Source organism: Dendropsophus ebraccatus, chromosome 13, assembly GCF_027789765.1.
Source record: "Dendropsophus ebraccatus isolate aDenEbr1 chromosome 13, aDenEbr1.pat, whole genome shotgun sequence".
Classification (NCBI taxonomy): Eukaryota; Metazoa; Chordata; class Amphibia; order Anura; family Hylidae; genus Dendropsophus; species Dendropsophus ebraccatus.
Genome location: NC_091466.1, coordinates 54667105 through 54681132, shown reverse-complemented (window position 1 = coordinate 54681132; position 14028 = coordinate 54667105). Strand labels below are relative to the sequence as shown.

Here is a 14028-nt window from a genome sequence, read left to right as displayed (position 1 = left end):
AGCTGTTAGTTATGAATTGATATTCCCCCTTCTTAAACATTGTCTTGGCTGTCTGTCCACTCATCTGACTGTTCTATGCAGAAACACAAAGGGTCTGTCAGAGGCGTACCACCAGGGCTGTTTAGTACTGTTTGCCTGCATGCTATGTTTCTGGTGTGTCCGGCGGTTTTATAGCTGGTTATTAGTTGAGTTTAGCGAAGCAAATCTGGGGAATCAAAATTCGTCAGTTCGCTTTGTTCTGCAAAAAAAAATAAAAATGGTGCTGTCTGTAGCGTCACTGGGTGGGATAAAGGGATTAACAATAATCCCTAGCGCCCGTCCATTCCGCTGCAGGCTCCTCTATGATGTCACAGAGAATTTGCCGACTATAGAATGGAGTCTATGGGGACCATATATTAAATGGATTTTTAGAACAGGGAGGTGGAAAAAGAGCTTGCTCTGTCCTCTCCAGGCATTGACCTGGTATTGCAGTGCCTCCAGGTTCAGTGCAAAAAAAAATAAATAAAATGAAAGAATTTCTCTGCAAGGATTCCTCAGTGTAAACCCACCCTAACAGAGCAATTTAGAGACGTAGAGGAGAGGATATGAGGGCTGATTGTGGGTGATTGTCTGTTGTAGCTGCCAACCAGATGTCCAGTTTACCAAGTAAATGGATGCCTACAGGAATTCACTGAGACCAGTGAAGACACATTCCATATTATTCACTCACTGGGCACTATAAACTCTTATTGAGTTATACCAATTTACTGGGATCAGTGAATTACATAATCAGTGCTTACACTCCACTCTACACTCCACTCCACTCCTACTGTGTTAAACAAATTTGGTTTCATTAGTGAACTGAGTGTGTGCCTTGCATAATCAGTGCTTGCACTCCACTCCTAGAAGTTGGGTTTCAAGAGATTGCATGATTGAGATTTTTAAAATTGTGATTTTCCAATTTTTGACACTTTTGCAACAACATGCATTAACACAGCCCTTCTGTAATAGTTCCACTATTGTAGCTACTATATTTTGGCTGTTTTTTTTTTTTAATTCGTTATGATTTGATTTGTGAATATTAACGAATTTGGGCCAAAATCTGTGAAGCTCGCGAGATGAATTTCCGACTTCTTCGCTCATCTCTAGTTATTAGGGCATTGTGTCTTAATGTTTATTTGATGCTATTCTATATTGCCCGGCTTAGAGGGAGCAGTGCCCGGGTTCTTCATTTTCCTATCAATAGCTAACAAGAGAGAACATTGGCAGCGATGCTGGTGAAAGCTGATATATGGCCGTGGTTGGTGATTGTAAACAGAAGCTGCCCCAGAAAGGAAACCAAGCTGAACACTTAACGTCAGGGCCCATAAACCTTCAGCTTTGCCACTGGGGTCTAGATTTACCCCTGGTTGTTCTGTTATTGACTTTTCCTTATTATAGGACAGTGCAGAAGTCTGGCCTTACAACTATCTTTTTTATAGCGAGGAGAAACGCTTTTTGCTGAGTATTCTTCTGCCTATATTTAAATAGAACCAATCACCACCAAAACGGCCTTGTAGCATTACAGGCAGTGCTATGAAGCCCCCAGCACTGATTCTGACTATATAATTAATCATTACCAGCTGTCCTCCTAACCCCTGAAAATTACCATGCTAATTACCTTTATCTAGTCATCTAGGCGGTCCTCTTCGGCCAAGTAGGCCCAGCTGACAGGAGATTTCGGCTGTAGTCGTGCCTCTCTAGGTGTGATTACAATTGCCTGCTTTAACCCTTAGGCGACCCTGGACATACCTGTACGTCCAGGGCCGCCTTCGTGTGTTAAGAGTGGGGCCGCGCTCTGAACTGCTGCGGTCCTGGGTGCCGCACGTAGCCAGGGACCGCGGCTATTAGCGGGCACCGTCTGATCCCTGTGCCCACCAATTAAGTAATCGGATGCAGCTGTCAAAGTTGAACCGTAGGAGCGATCCACACATCCTCCTCCGTCCGTGCTCAGCGCCGTTATGGCGCTGATCCTGGCTCGGCACTCGAGCAGCTGGAAGCAATCAAAGTGTCTATCTCATCAATCTATGCTGTATTACTATGCAGCATAGATCTCAATGAGAGATCAGAGTGCATATACTAGAAGTCCCCCAGGTGTAAAAGTAAAAAAAAAAAAAAAAAAAAAAAAAAAGTGTTATTGATAAAAAGCCCCCTCCCCTAATAAAAGTTTGAATCACCCCCCTTTTCCATTGTTATAAATAATAATAAATAAATAAATAAAAATGTTTGTTATCGCCGCGTGCGTAATCGCCCAAATTATTAATTAATCACACTACTGATCTCGCACAGTAAATGGCGTAAATGTATAAAAAATCCCAAAGTGCAAAATTGTGCATTTTTGGTTGCATCAAATACAGAAAAAACTCGCATATGCGCAATCAAGGTGCCGATAGAAAGTAAACATTATGGCGCAAAAAAATGACACCTGACACAGCCCCATAGACCAAAGGATAAAAGCGCTATAAGCCTGGGAATAGAGCGATTTTAAGGAACACATATTTGTTAACAATGGTTTGAATTTTTTACAGGCCATCAGATGCAATAAAAGTTATACATGTTACATATCATTGTAATCGTAACGACTTGAGGAACATATATAACAAGTCAGTTTTACCCCAGGGCGAGCAGCGTAAAAACGAGAAAAAAAACAAATAAAAGAAATGCGTTTGTTTTTTTTCAATTTCACCACTCATTGAATTTTTTTCTGGTTTTGCAGTGTACTTTATGAAAAAATTCAGCCTGTCATTGCAAAGTACAATTAGTGGCTCCAGAAATAAGGGCTCATCTGGGTTTCTAGGTGAAAAAATGCAAGTGTTGTCTTCTTTTAAGCACAAGGAGGAAAAAACAAAAATGCAAAAATTGAAACTGGCGCGGTCCTCACTGCTATAGTATTTATACAAGAGACAGCTGCAAGGAGCTTTCTGGGTGATCAGAGATTAAAAGGAATCCTTAATTTAGTAGACAGACTTGCCTAAGCTTGCAGGTACACAGCCAAGGCTTTCTCGCTCTCCTACACATAGCAGATGCTAAGCTCTACCCCTGCTTCCTGTGTTCTGTCCTGTGTTTTTGTCCTGTTACTAAAGACAGAAATTCTTTGACAACAGGCAGTGGACAGTAGAATGCAAAGAGGACCTTTCTGTTCTGTTCCTTAGCAATCTATTTTATTGCTCTGTTGTCTCATACTTTCTGATAGTCTTTCATTGTGTTTCTTTTTATTCATGAGGGGGTAGTGGTATAGTGGTACACCTTACAGCTTTAAAAGCAAGTACAAACACGGAAAAAGTAAGAACATCTGTTGCATTTGGAACAAGTCCATATTCACATTCATTGACAAACTATGAATAGGTACTTGTTCCAAAACACGTAAACAGTTCACACATGATTTCATGTCTGCATTTGCTTTCAAACTTAGAGTTTGAAGATTTCATTATGGACCCGATATTGCCGCTGTGCTTGTATGAATTTCACCACCTTCCTTGGTCTGATACACATGAACAAAATAAAAAAAAAGACAACTCTGGCTTCCTTTGTAAGGAGTGAGTCTCCCTTAGAAAGAAAGCCTGTCGATTGTGTTATAATGTTTTAAGACATCAAAGAGGGACTTTTGAGTATGGGAAGGGGGGGATACATTAACCCTTTGCAGTCACACCTATGCCAATTGCAAGGGAAATGTGTATGTGACAGGGCAGATTTGCTGAAACTGTCTAAACAGTGTAAACTTAGACTTATAGGACTAAAATGCAACATGTTTTTTTTTTTGTTAAACTTTGTTTTATTTTAAATTATAAACATTACAGAAACATTACAGGAAGGATTTCGCCTCATCGGTGAGGATTATTACATAGAATGTAAAATTATGCAGTTTTTTACTTTCAGAAGGAATGTGGAGGTGAAGGGGTTGGGGAAGAAAGAAGGAGGAAGGGTAGGAAAGAAAAGGGATGAGGGAAAGGGAGAAAAAAGGCAAGTACTTAAAGTGTCACTGGTGTTTAATTTTTTTTCAGAAATCAATAGTACACGTGATTTTAGTAAACTTTGTAATTGGGTTTATTAGGCGAAAAATGCATTTTTATCATGAAAAAGCAGTTTGAAGCTCTCCCCCCCTGTCTTCATGGTTGCCTAAGGAGAGGGGAGGGGTGGAGGGAGATAAGGCACCAAAGCAGGACAACAAAGAGTTAATTTACAGCTATCTCCTCTTAAGTCAGCACTGACCTCTCTGACCTCAGAATAGTCACAACTCACATCTTAGTCATAGCTATGCGTCCTATCCAGGAGATGGGGAGAGAAGAAAGGGAAAAAATATCATTAATTATTTGATCAGTAAGGTGGTATAATTAGTAGATACAAGCTTGTTGGGGGATGATGTGAGTTGGATATCTAAATAAGTAATAGAGGTTGATGTCCATTGAAAGGGAAATTGCTGGGAAAATAACACCACTATAGGGGGGGATTTGTGTATATTTAAGATTACTGACTTTGTAATATTTAGTTTGTAAAAGCTCACAGCACTGAATTTAGGCATGATGTCCATAACGGTTGGTAGCGAGGGTTTGGTAACAGATATAATAACATCATCGGCAAACAAGCCTAGGCGATGTTCGTCTTTCCTAACAAATTAGGCTCTTCGAAACCGCAGGGTATATAAATAGGCAAAGGGCTCCATCATGAGGGTGAAAATTAAAGGCGATAAAGGGCACCCTTGTCGGGTGTCATTTGAAATACAAAAGGGTTCGTACCAAAATTATAAACACTTGCCGATGGTCGCGAGTACAAGGCCATTATTGCGGTGATCATCATAGGGGGAAAAGAAAATTGTTCCAGCACCTCTTTTAAGTAACCCCAGTGAATGCGGTCGAGCGCCTCAAGATCAGCAGAAAAGGCGTCCGATTCGTGTGGGCTTTGTGGATAGTATTCAAAAATCTGTTTCCGTAGGTTGTCTGGCATCCTTCCACAAACCCCACCTGGTCATTGTTAATAACAAGAGGGAGGATGTTCATTAGTCTCGCTGCCAGGAGCTTGGGGTAGATTTTTAAATCTGTGTTGAGTAAGGATATGGGTCTGAAATTGGAAGGAGTATCTGTCGTTTTACCCGACTTGGAGAGTGTCACCACTACTGCTTCTAGCATTTCAGAAGGAGGTAAGTATCCAGAACTAAATTCATTAAACAGTCTAGTAATGTAAGGAGTAGTTAGTGTACTGTAAAGTTTATAGAATTGATTCCTTAACCCATTAGGCCCAGGTGATTTGTTAGAGTTAAGGGATTTGAGTGTTGCATTTATTTCCTGTTCCGTAAAAGCCTTTGTTAGTTCGGGGATATTATCTACAGGGATAGATGTGAGGTAAGCGGATTCTAAAAATGAAGATATTGCTTCATATGTAGGTTTTGGGACAGAGGGATCATTCTTGAGATTATAAAGAGAGGAGTAGTAGTTGGCAAAGCAATCAGCAATACCTTGCGGGTCAAATAGTCAATTGTATAGGGAATTCAGGCTTTGCCTTCTTTGCGTTTTATTTGACTTGCTAGTAAGGCTTCGGCTTTGTTACCTTGGTAATAAAAGTCTAGTTTAGGTTTAGGTCTGCGTAGTTCTATGTCACACTTGTATGAATTAATACAATGTAATTTGTCATGAATTTTAGAAATATCAGCTGCTCTTTGTTCAGAAAAGTTAATTTTATTCTGTATGTAGTGTCGCTAATTTATTTTGCAAGGCAATTTGTACATGTTAGTGTTGTTTTCTATCAAACGCAGTTTGTCTTATAAAATGACCTCTTATAGTTGCTTTAACCTCTTAAGGATGCATGATGTACCGGTACGTCATGCGTCCGCAAGAGGTGTTCAGAGCGGGGCCGCGCGGCGACACCGCTCTGAAACGCTGCGGTTCCGGGTGTCGCGTGTAGCCCGGGCCATTAGCGGGCACGGGCCGATCGCCGTGCCCGCTAATAGAGTAATCAGATGCAGCTGTCAAAGATGACAGCTGCATCCAATTACCGGACGCAGCACTTCCCTGGTGTCTAGTGGGGTGCATCGCTCCTCCGGGACATTGTCATGGAGGAGCTATCCACACATCTTTACCGATCGGGTGTCTTCGCCAAAATGGCGCTGATCCCGGCTCGGCACTCTGATGCTTTCGGCTGCAGCAGCCGAAAGCATCCGAGTGCCGATCTCATTGATCTTTGCTGTATAACTATACAGCAAAGATCTCAATGAGAGATCAGTGAGTATATACTAGAAGTCCCCCAGGGGGAATAACCCTAACCCCAGGGGGGCTTCTAGTATAAGTGTAAAAAAAAAAAAGTGTTCTTATTGGTAAAAAGCCCCATCCCCTAATAAAAGTCTGAATCACCCCCCTTTTCCCAGGTTTTAAATAAAAGTAAATAAATAAATAAACATGTTTGCTATCGCCATGTGCATAATCGCCCAAACTATTAATTAATCACATTACTGATCTCGCACGGTAAACTGCGTAAGCGCAAAAAATCCCAAAGTGCAAAATTGCGCATTTTTGGTCGCATCAAATTCAGAAAAAAATTAATAAAAAGCGATCAAAAAGTCATATATGCGCAATCAAGGTACCGATAGAAAGAACACATCATGGCGCAAAAAATGACACCTGACACAGCCCCATAGACCAAAGGTAAAAGCGCTACAAGCCTGGAAATGGAAAGTACAATTAGTGACACAAAAAATAAGGGCTCATGTGGGTTTCTAGGCAAAAAATGCAAGTGCTATGGCCTTTTAAACACAAGGAGGAAAAAATGAAAACGCAAAAACGAAAAGTGGCCCCGTCCTTAAGACGTTAAAAGCACACCACAAGGTACTGGTAGTAACAGTGCCTGTGTCCAGTGGCGTAGCTACCGCGGTCGCCGCCGCGACCGGGCCCGCCACGAAGGGGGCATCTATGAGGGTGGGGGGAAATAGGGGGCCATCTATGAAGGTGGGGGGGAAAGAGGGACCATCTATAAGGGAGGGGGAGAAGGGGACCATCTATAAGGGGGGGAGAGGGGGACCATCTATAAGGGGGGGGGGAGGGGACCATCTATAAGGGAGGGGGGGAAAGGGGACCATCTATAAGGGAGGGTGGGGGGAGAGGGGGCCATCTATAAGGGAGGGTGGGGGGAGAGGGGGCCATCTATAAGGGAGGGTGAGGAGAGAGGGGACCATCCATAAGGGAGGGTGAGGAGAGAGGCGGCCATCTATAAGGCAGGGGGGAGAGGGGGCCATCTATAAGGAGGGGGGAGAGGAGGCCATCTATAAAGGAAGGGGTAGAGGGGGCCATCTATATGGAGGGGGGAGGGGAGGCCATCTATAAGGGAGGGTGAGGGGAGAGGGGGCCATCTATAAGGAGGGCAACATGGGGGGAGAGGGGCCATCTATTTGGGGGGGGCAACATAGGGGGAGAGGGAATACACAGAGGGGGGCATATATTATTAGGGGGTCACATAGAGTCAGGGCTACCCACTAAATGAGGGTGTAAAGGGGTCAATACAGATGTGCAGTATGTATATAGATGAGGATGGTGCCAGAGTGAGGAGACTAATATGTCTGTCTGGCAGATTCTGTGGATTCGTGGCTCGGAGAAGTTCTCATAATGGCCCAGGACGGATGGAGAAGATGAAAAGGAAAGAACTCCGATCAGAGAAGATGTCTCCTGTGAGTCACCTGATATAACTGCACTGTAATCTATATGGAGTATAGAACCTGTGTAGAGCTGGGGCCACCTCTATATGACTGGATGAGGTGATTTAGTATACTGGATTTGGTCAGTAACAATATGGTGGTGATGGTAGTGGTTGTGGTGTGGCAGTAATGTTTCCTTCCTATATACTGGTATTACTGGTAATATTGGTCTCAGTATACAGGATTTGGTCGGTAACAGTATGGCGGTAATATGTACGGTGGTAATACTTTCTCTTCCAATATGCTAGTGTTATTGGTAATATCTGTCTTGGTGTGTATATATATATATATATATATATATATATATATATATATATATATATAATCAATTCAAAAAATATGTTCAGCAGCACTAGAAAAAAATACAATGTGCGGGTGTACGTCTCACCAAACCGGACCCAGGTTCGTATAGAAGATCCAAAGAGAAGATGGAGACCGCACTTCCAAAAAGAATTCACACTTTATTCTGGTGTGAATAAAGCATCTGGTGTGAATAAAGTGTGAATTCTTTTTGGAAGTGCGGTCTCCATCTTCTCTTTGGATATATATATATATATATATATATATATATATATATATATACACACCAATAGCATCACTTGGTCGTGAAAGGAGGGGGAGGGGGGGCCCAAGTTGGCCTCTCGCACCAGGGCCCAGGAGACATTAGCTACGCCCCTGCCTGTGTCATTCAACTTAAAGTATTCTTGGATACGACAGGTTGTAGCTGTTTTATACAGGGGATTTTGTAGTACATAATTGTTGATTCGCCAAAAGGGCGTCGGGTGCGCAGGAAATCTTTCTTTAATTGACATCGTCACTGGGGCGTGGTCAGACCATGTAATGGTGTGTATCTCTGTAGATGTGATTAATGGTAGTGTGTTTTTATCAACTAAAAAGTAATTAATGCGAGTGTTGATGAGAGTATGAGAAGAAAGTGAAATCTCTTTCTGTTGGGTGATTTACTCGCCCTGCATCATAGAGACCCATCGTATTTACTATTGAGAATGCAGCAGTTGGTTCACTTACTAAAGAAAAAGATGTTGGGTCCATAGACAGCCACAATGTGCAATTAAAATCTCCTGCTATAGTAGGTATGCCGTAGGTTAAAGTCATCACTTTCGTAGTGTAGATCTAAGGAAAGCACATTGTTTTTTGTTGGGCCCATATATTGTGGTCAATGTGTAAGCCACATTGTTAAGGCGGCATTGGAGTATGGCAAACCTGCCTTCATCATCAACCTCTAAATGTTGTTTCGAGAAGGCCACTGTGTCCCTAATTGCTATTGCTACCCCTCCTTTTTTGCCAGGGGCCGGGACTAAGAATACATGTGGCTATCGTCTGTGTTTAAGACAGTGTAAGTCTCCTTCTAATAGGTGAGTTTCTTGGACATATAGGATGTCCACGTTAGATGTTAAAGGGGTATTCCCCCCAAAATTATTTTTGCATTAATACGCTGCCCACCCGTAGCTTTCCATCTTTCTAATATAAAGTTATAACAGATTCTGCACAGTTTTGCTGTTATTCAGCTGCATTCACCCCCACGGATTGCATAGAATCATCAGACCTCAGTCCAACCCAACACGCTCCCTGCTCCTGGCCCCCAACCTCCGAGACGGCATCACGTGTCCTCAGTCCCAGAACAGTGAAGTGACTGAGAACACTGATGGGGCGGCTGCGGTTACAGAGGGAGACAGTGATCAGAGCAGCTAACTAACAGCAGCCACCCGGTCACCCCCAGCCCAGAGCTCACCCCCTGTGTCCAGAGCCTCCTGGTGCACCGTCCAGCACTCACCCGCAGCACACAGCCCCCTGGCCCACAACCGACCGCCCCCCCATCACCCGTGGCATCCCTCACTCACCCGCGGCATAGCCTCCGCACTCACCCGCGGCACCCCCCCCCCCCCGCGGCAAGCTCCACCCCACGATCGCCCCCGACAAGCTCGCCCCCCACGATCGCCTGCGACAAGCTCCTCCCCTCGCAATTGCCCATGACAAGCTTCACCCCCTTCAGCTCTGCTACACCTTCCCCCCAACTCAGCTCTTCTACACCTTTCCCCCAACTCAGCTCTGCTACACCTTTCCCCCAACTCAGCTCTGCTACACCTTTCCCCCAACTCAGCTCTGCTACACCTTCACCCCAACTCAGCTCTGCTACACTGTCCCCTCAACTCAGCTCTGCTACACCTACCCCCCAACTCAGCTCTGCTACACCATCCCCCCAACTCAGCTCTGCCACACCGCCCCCCCAACTCTGCTTTGCTACACCGTCCCCCCCAACTCAGCTTTGCTACACCGTCATCTCAGCACCGGTACACAGTCATCACCAACTCAGCTCATCTACACCGTCACCGCCAACTCAGCTCTGCTACACCGTCACCGCCAACTCAGCTCTGCTACACCGTCATCCCCAACTCAGCTCTGCTACACCGTCACCGCCAACTCAGCTCTGTTACACCGTCACCGCCAACTCAGCTCTGCTACACCGTCATCCCCAACTCAGCTCTGCTACACTGTCACTTCCAACTCAGCTTTGCTACACCGACACCGCCATCTCAGCTCTGCTACACCGTCATCCCCAACTCAGCTCTGCTACACTGTCATCCCCAACTCAGCTCTGCTACACCGTCACTTCCAACTCAGCTTTGCTACACCGACACCGCCATCTCAGCTCTGCTACACCGTCATCCCCAACTCAGCTTTGCTACACCGTCATCGCCAACTCAGCTCTGCTACAGTCACTGCCAACTCAGCTCTGCTACACTGTCATCCCCAACTCAGCTCTTATACACAGTCACCGCCAACTCAGCTCTGCTACATTGTCATCCCCAACTCAGCTCTGCTACACTGTCATCATCTCCTTCATTGTCTCAGCTCTGCTACTTCACCATCATCAGGCAGAAGCATTGCATGATGGGAAATTTAGTTTCCTATCTTGGCTATAGATCGTCTTTTAGAAAAACTTGTAACTCAGGAACGGCAGCAGCTAGAAAGATGGGAGACGGCTCAAAATACTCAGAGGGACTTGGTGAGTAAGACCAGCTAGGTTTGGGAGCATTTCAATTTTTTTTTTAGCTCTTGGGGGGAATACTCCTTTAAGGCTTCTTTCCATAACATTGAGCATTTGTATGGGTAATTTAACTCTCTGGCATTGATTGATAGGAATTTAAGACCCATTGTAGTGAGTGATGAGATGTGCTAGGGAAGATACTTCCATTCTAACGTAATATAATGCAGTGTTAGACCATTTAAGTATTAATATTGCCATGATATATGTCCACAGATATCCTTGCCTGGTAAAAAGATAAAACATTAAAAAAAAAACAGATAACATCCAAAACATGTAGGTATAGAACTGACAAGAGGTTAATAGTAGAAGGATTACATAGTGCACGTAAACATACAGAGGATAGATAGTAAAATGCCTGAACAGCAATAACATAGAATTAATTGGCGTCAGCTGAGTGAAATTAAATTAAACCCATAGGTAGTACCCTTATTTATAACTTATAATAACTTTATATAGGATACATTGCTCCAACAATTACGAAGAGGGAGGATCTCCCTGGATATTAATCAGGGTTGTTATAAGGAAAACAATCAGATTTAGGTCTCTTGCTCGTCACTGTCATCCTTTTTTTTGGGGGGGGGTTATGTAGGCGTCCTGTAATGGAGACAGTACCAGGTTCATCTGCTAGTGAAAGTTCCCATTCTTTACACATGCATTCAAGAGCTTCAGGTGTAGTTACAATTTATTTTGCGCCATTGTAGAAAATGATACGTTTCACGGGAAATTCCCTTTTGTAGGCTATGCCGTTGTCTCGTAATAGTTTGGTCCCTGGGGCAAATTCCTTGTGACGAGTCTGAGTGGTTGCTGAAAGGTCAGTAAAAGTTGCTATTTCATTGAAGCGAGGAGGCAGTTCTGGTTTATGACTAGATTCTTCCATCAATTTTTCTCATGAAAGAAATGTATACATGCGATGGTATCTCTAGGTGTTGCAGCTGGCAGATTTTTAGGTTTTGGAAGTCTATGCGTTCTTTCAATGAACAGATCAGTAGAGCTAGCATTGGGGAGGAGAGCTTTAAAATAATCTGTAAGGTAGTCCTGTAGTTCTTCAGCCTTTATGTTTTCCGGTATGCCTCTAAATCTTAATCTTCATCTCCTAGATAGTTAGTTGTGTCTACAACTTTGTTGTGGGATTTTGTTAGTTCCGCCATTTTGTTTTCAATGTGTGATATGCGGATTCCGATTGCCATCAAGTCTTGATGCATGGAATTCATGGCAGATTTGAAATCTGCTTGTAGAGTGATCTTAACCCCTAGGTGACCCTAGACGTACAGTTACGTCATGGAAGTCTGTCACCAGACGACCCTGGACCTAACTGTACGTCCTGGATGTTTCCCCTGCTATGAAGCGCGCTCCGGAGTGGAGCGCGCTTCATAGGAGGTGGGGGCCGGCTGCAGTGAGCAGTTTGAACCTCTCCCCCCTTTCTTCATTGTTCTCTATGGAGAGGGGAGGGGCGGAGGGAGATGAGGCACCAAAACAGGACAACAAAGAGTTAATTTACAGCTACATCACTGGGCTATCTTCTCTTAAGTCAGCACTGACCTCTCTGACCTCTGAATACCGGCTTTCACACAGCTACCACTGTGTAATCTCTCTGCTGCCGACTAATCTCCCTCCTCCCCCCTCCCCTCTGCATAGAACAGACAGGGGCATGTCTGATGCAACAAGACACAATTTCCTGATAATGAGCAGTGAATGAGAGAGAGGAGGGAGGGGGGGGGGGGGAGACCTGGGAAAAGTATTTTTGAATGCAGATAATGTAATATTTGCCTAATAAACCCAATTACAACGTTTCTTAAAATCACCTGTACTATTGATTTCTGCACAGAAATAAATAAATAAATACGACAGTGACACTTTAACATTGGCTAATAAAGCTCTAAAAAGGGTTTCAGTTATTGGGGCCGCAGAGGTAGAGTTATATAGTGACACGGTTTCCCCAAATTGATCTTTGTTAAGCATCGCCTCATGAGTTAAACAAGATGGCGTCTGCTTACTGAAATCTGAGGGTATCTGTCGCACCATTCTGCTGATGCCTCCTTGTATACTAAAATGCAATTTGCTCCGATTCTCGAATCCAGTCAATAAAGAAGAAGGCGGGTTATTCCCTCCAGGAAATTTCCGTGGTGCTGAAAGCGGTTCCCGTTGTGAGTTAGGAGATGCAGCATCGCCACCTTTTGTTTGTTGCGTCACTGCGACGAATTGAGACAGCTTCATTGGGTCAGTCTTGTTTTTGTCGCGGGTCGTCATAGAACCAGGTTTATATTAGAGCAGTGCAGGTGCTTTTAGGGTTAATACTGTTGGGTGTTGGCCATTTTAAGCCAGTCACAGATCGGATCTGCAGCGTTAAACGTCCGCCGCCATTCGCTTCAAGACACCCCCACCCCCCCAAAATGCAATATTTTTATCTTTATGTATGTGTGTCTCAGGCTGTTTTATAGATTGAATGCATCTTTAGCGACCACCTATTAGATGGCTTAGTTTGCACCAAAATAGTCACGTAGGATGTCTGATTTAAAGTGGGCCTGTCGTGGGGTTTTAAGTGGTAAGGTGTATTCTTGTATGACACTTCTCTGTCTGATTTCATGCATATCTTGCTTTTGCAGATTAAGCCCTCCAGTGCTGAGATAGCTGACTTTTTATTAATATGAAAATGGGCTCTAAAAGCCTGGGGGTGTTCCTCCTGAATGAAAAAGCCCAGCTATGTACATCTATTGCATTGCCTGTAATGCCCCTATGCTCTCTTCAATCAGCCTTCAGCTACATGATTGACATCCACAAGGCGTTACTTTCATAATCATAAAAAGAGCTCTCTCAGTGCTGAAGGGCTTAATATGTAAAAGCAAGGTAAGCATGAAATCAGACTAAATACCCCCATACAACCATATATATTTAGTTCAACCACCTAAACCCCTGTGACAGGTCTGCTTTGAAGCTACAGTACATCTCTTTTCAGCACCTGCACCCCCCCCCCCCTAATGGAAAACGTGGAAACACATTTGTCCGAAACACATAATAAACAGCATGTGTGCCTCTTTTTGGTGCAAATCGTGCATCTGCAATAGTTCGTTTGCCCCTTTGTGCTGTTGTTGAGAATACAGCTTTCCATACACCATAGAAAAAGAATTCCTGCAACAAGCATAGTTGCAAAATTGCAGATTTCTTTTTGCACAAAAGATGTTGCCCAAACTCCTTTTGGAAAAAAAAAATGGTGTAAAACCAGAGCTTGCACAGAAACATTGCATAATTTCTCGACCCTGTGCCTGTGCAG

The 14028-nt window shown here is 43.8% G+C and overlaps 1 pseudogene; it reads left to right on the top strand.

The window, feature by feature from the left end:
• The first annotated feature begins 391 nt into the window (after positions 1-391).
• Positions 392-489, top strand: LOC138771600 (U2 spliceosomal RNA; annotated as a pseudogene).
• Positions 490-14028: the final 13539 nt, after the last annotated feature.